Source organism: Phoenix dactylifera, chromosome 12 (assembly GCF_051530095.1).
Source record: "Phoenix dactylifera cultivar Ajwa chromosome 12, Ajwa_hap1_PhDact_Kaust_v1.1, whole genome shotgun sequence".
In the NCBI taxonomy this organism is placed as follows: domain Eukaryota; kingdom Viridiplantae; phylum Streptophyta; class Magnoliopsida; order Arecales; family Arecaceae; genus Phoenix; species Phoenix dactylifera.
Window position 1 is genome coordinate 5735346 of NC_143201.1, and position 5129 is coordinate 5740474.

Consider the following 5129-nt stretch of genomic DNA (forward strand, 5'->3'; position numbering starts at 1 on the left):
ACCTTTCGTTGTCCATATTAGTAGGTCCAACAGCAGATACTTTGCCTGCAACCTGCTTTGGAGCCATCTAAGATGTCTGCATCACAAATATAATAATAAATTTTGAATAATATTGACTCAAAATGAATCATCTTAAAAACTATAACAAAGAACACAATTCGCACAGAATAGTCATAATTTTTTCATAACAAATATCTCAAATGTGCTACCACAACCTCTCTGTCCATTAATTAGGCAAATCCTAACCATTCTAACAATTTAAAATGTAATGCCCTACAATACTACATAACATTTTGGTGTTCAAAAAAATGGCTGACAAAGTCGACATCTTTTAAAAACCACAACAGGCTTGCTAAATCTTCATTAATTTGTTCGCCAAGATCGCCGTGAGATTCATGCAAGCAACAACATTTATCAGTATGCATATTTTTCTGATGCAATAATCTTTTTTCACCATCCATATAATGAATTTAATAAATTATTTCATTTCGAAAGTTGTACTTCTCTCATTTCTCCTGCATTCGACACTTCAAAACTTCATTATAGATTTAATGAGCCATCTACAAAGAGAAATCCAGTCACTTATGACTGTGATTTAAATGGAAAGGAGCATCTTCATAAGATGCATTATTATACTGAGGTAGAAACCTAGTCCATGACGGTTAAAACCTCACTCACCGTTGGCTTTTATCAGGCCGTTCAAACAACACCGTTGGTTTTTATTCCATTGGCAACGGCCTTACTCTCACCCTTCACATACTTTGCCTGGTTCCGGGGCACTGCTCCACTTGCACCATTGCTCTGTTTCACCCCATCTTTAACCTCGATGGCGCCGCTCAGAAATCTTTGCACAATCTCCTTGCTAGGACCCTCCACCACCTTCTCCCATGCCTCGGCCTCGCCTTCCTGGCCTCGCTTCAGGAAGAACTCGGTGGCGTCGATGCGATGCACATCCCAACCAGGGAGGGTGCAGAAGCGGTGGATCTTCTTCAGCTGATTGCAGGTCAGCGTGCATGTGTTGAACTTGATCTCAGTGACCGCGGCCTCCAGCATCCTTGCCCGCGTCGCTTCACCGACCGATGCCTCCATGCGGAAGTAGCTGTCCATCTCCGGCACCCCGATCGACCTTCGGATGCCCTTCGAGTAGTCGCCATCTTGGCGGAACGCACTCCTCGCCTCCTCCACCAGCCCCTGCTCCACCATCTTGTCCACTCGTATCGACACGAAGAAGTGCAGGAGGGGCAGATCGACGTCGATCCACACGAAGCAACTCTCGTACCGGGATCGGAACTCGCTGCCCTCGCCATCAACCAATGCCTCGATGTACGAGTTGGAGCCGCCGGCAACGATGGGGACGCGACCACGCCGGAGGATGGAGTCGATGGCATGCATGGCCGCACGGCAAAAATCGGAAGCGGTGAAGTCGGCGTCCGGGTGCACGCCACCGATCAGGTGGTGGGGAATGCCGGCGGACTCCTCCTCCGTCACCTTGTTGCTGATGACGTCAAGGCCATCATACACTTGCATCTTGTCCGAGTTGACGACTTCACCGTTAAATTGGGTGGCGAGGGTGATGGCCAACTTGGATTTTCCGGAACCGGTCGGGCCCAGGACAAACACGACCTTGCCTTGGCGACGAGGGAGGCTGGCTGTCTCCATTGAGAAGGGTCCGAAAGCAGGCAAGCTGGAAGGGGGGCTGAAGCTGCCGGAGTCTTTGGAGAGCAAGCCTGCCGTACGTGATGGTATAGAAGGAATGCCATGAGCAAAAAGATACAAGAATGGCGTACGTGTGTTGGAGATTTATGAGAGAGCCTTCAGATCCTTGGTGGCCTATCTAGCTGTGTAGATTGTGTACGTGAAACAAACTTATGGAGGTAACACGAGCCATACAAACGGTTTCGTATGCAGATCATCTCTAGTTTACTGATTTCAAATGGGAATTTAGGGACTTATCTATAATCATGTCATGTAAACTACGTTTCTAAGGAGGTTTTCCACCTCTTTTCTCTATCAAAAAAGAAAAAAGATGACAGAAAAACAACAACGCCGACAAAAGTAGTGCTAGTAATACATGATTCCTTTATTGTTCGCACAAGACTTTTTGTACAAATCGACATTGAGTGCATATAATATGCATTAAATGCAGCATTTTTTCTCGAATAATAATAAAAAAATTTGATAAACACTAACATCAAACATTAATTTTGCCTTGGTTTCTATGATTTTATTTTTAAAAATAAAAGTTAAAAAATAAAAGCGATGCCACTCGGGCCCTTAGTTTCTTTGAATTTAAGGTAATAATTTTCATTTAAACAAAAAAGAATAAGAAACAAAAGAAGTGCCCCACCAAAATAAAAGAAAAATAGAGCAGAAACAAAAAAAGATGGGATCACAATCTTGTTCTCGTAGGCATGCATCTTTTTGTATCCACTATAACTTGCTAATATCTTGATAAAGATTGGTTGAAACTATTAAAAATACTATTATAACTAAAAAAAAAATCAAAAAGTGTAGTAAGAAAGCGAGGAAAAATACCTTAAAAATGTTTATTTCTGTGACAGTCTTCTTTACTCGACTTGGTCTTGTAATTTGAAGATGGGAGGAGGAGAAGAGAAGAATCCTCAGAATATTTTTTTTTTAAAAAAAATCTAATTAAGATTGTTCTTGAGTTTGGAACTTTGGTACCATCGAGTCTAGGGTTTGCTTTTATAGTCACCAATCAAACTGATTTACCCTTCAAAGCCATTCCTATCATATGAGGTTTGGAAAGAGTTCAATGAATCAGACAAAATAGGAAAGAATATCCTATTTGAATCTTATCCAATATTTACGGCTTTGCAAAATATCTTGTTTTACAAAACTCAAGAAATAATTATAGTTTTTAAATAAAAGTTTTGCGATATTATCTATTACAGAAACCAAGATTCACCGAACTAGGTCGAGCCGCCCGGTTCGGCCGTTCCGAGCCTCTTGGTTCGGCCGTTCCAAGCCGACCTGGTGGGGACCCGGTTGGCTCGCATGTTCTTTTCAAACCCAACTCTGAATCGGCTAGAACTGGTCTTAAACGGGCTGGAACTAATCCCGAACTAGCTGAAACTAGTTCCGAACAGATAGAAACTGGCTGGAACCAGTCAAAATTGGTCTGAACAGGCCGGTCTCATGCGGAACTGGGGTGAATTCTAAACCGGCCCCCTCACCCTTTTTTTTTCTTTTGTTTTAAAGAGTGGTTGGGAAGGCCCTAGAAGTTTATCAAGCCTTCTCAACCTATCCGAATAACTCCCTCCTTTCTCACAGTAAAAAATATACTGATTCGGCATAATTGAAGAAGGATCCAACCCTAAATCAGGTATGCTTCCTCTCTCCTACTTTATTTTTGCTTTTTTTATTGACGCCAATTTTTTTTTAAAAATTTGCAAAATAAGGAAAAATCATGCCAAAATTTTTGATTTTGGCTTTATTTTATGATATATTGTATATTTACAAATGATCTACATGGTGACGTAATTTTTTTTAATTTTTTGTTTACATATAACTTTAAAATTAAAAATATATTTTTGGATTTAGAAAATAAGAAAATAAAAATTATAAAATTATAAAATTAGAAGTGTATTTAGAGGCATGTAAGATACTCTTCAACTAAATTTGGTGTCTATTTTGATGCTATCATATGTATTGTGGCCTAGGCCTAAATTTAAAAAAAATTAAGAAATAAGTAGCTTTTGATACATTTCTACAACCCTAGAAAAATATATGTAGCATCCATTATAAGGTTCTACATAGATCTAAGCTCAGATTAATTTTTTAAAATATTTATATTTAATTTTTTTAATTTAAAAAATTATTAAAAAATTATAATTAATACTAAAAATTAGGAAAAATTAGTAGTATGTAATATATATATTTGAGGTATTTTTTAAAGTAAAAAATATATTTTTCTAAATTTATGTTATTTAAACATATTTTTTTAATTTAAAAATTTTTAAAATAAATAAATAAATAAATATTAAAAAATAATCTTATGTATTAGATAAATTAAATATATATTTTGAAGTAAAAAATATTATCTTCATCATAATAAAATTTTGCTACTTTTAGATAATTGATAAACTGATGTACTTAATAAACCTGCATGAATGAAACCATTAAGAAAAAAAATTAAAAGCATGATATTGGTTGGATCATGAGCAAATGCTCTCAATTCGACACCATTAAAAGTAAAACTAGTGCGACATAGAGTTCAAGAGAGAAAAAATAATCAGGTTGAAGCGGTACTTAGCTGGTGGTTTTCCTGACGTATCTATGTATTGAAAATGCCCATAGGAGGTTTGGCAGCCCTTGAAGAAATACTTCACTAATTTCAAAGCAACGAAGAAAAATTTTTTTAAAAAGAAGGCGGAGATGGACCGCCGAATGAGAGAGCCATCTTCTCATCACTCCAAGGAGTCAAAGAAGGTATCCACTCTAGATGACAAGGAGGCACAGATCCAGGCTACAATGCAGGCGAGCCTGGATGATCATTAGTAGGATGATGAGGTGGTCAGGCATAGGGCTCGTTTGGACCCTGATACTACCAGTCGGGCTTTGATTCTACGAGCAGCAAGGCAGATCCAGAGTTCAGTAGGACCTCCTTAGTTAGGGAGGCCGTCAGCAGAGGCAGTAGTCATATTGCATCTATGTTCACGACTTTAGGTAAAAGAAAGAGGTCCACCAAAAAGATTCCACAAAGAGCCACCCATAAATGATTTAGATCTACATGCCTTTTTAGCAAGAATTCGAAGCAGTAGAGCGTTGATACAATGCTAAAGAAGGATAAGATAAAGGATATATGGTGAGCCATTAGATCCTGGTTCCACTTTAGTAACATTCCAGCAAAAGCAGCGGACAAATATATAGTGTAGTGTATCGTTTTCTCCACACATGCTTCCAGTTCCAGTGTAGATCTACGAAGACCAAAAAAGGGACTGGCAGCTGCTCAGCACACCAAAAAAGAGAAAAAAAAGGTACTTACAACCCCTATGGAGAGTGTGGAGAAGACGCCAGTTCACTCAGATTCAGAGACCAGGGCACCAGCGATGACAATTTCGATGGTCACGATTTACTGGCTAGGGAGGGTGTTGAGGACATGAGAC

General features: G+C 38.9%; 1 pseudogene; it reads right to left on the reverse strand.

The window, feature by feature from the left end:
• Positions 1 to 227: 227 nt before the first annotated feature.
• Positions 228 to 1970, reverse strand: LOC120104567 (adenylate isopentenyltransferase 5, chloroplastic pseudogene; annotated as a pseudogene).
• Positions 1971 to 5129: the final 3159 nt, after the last annotated feature.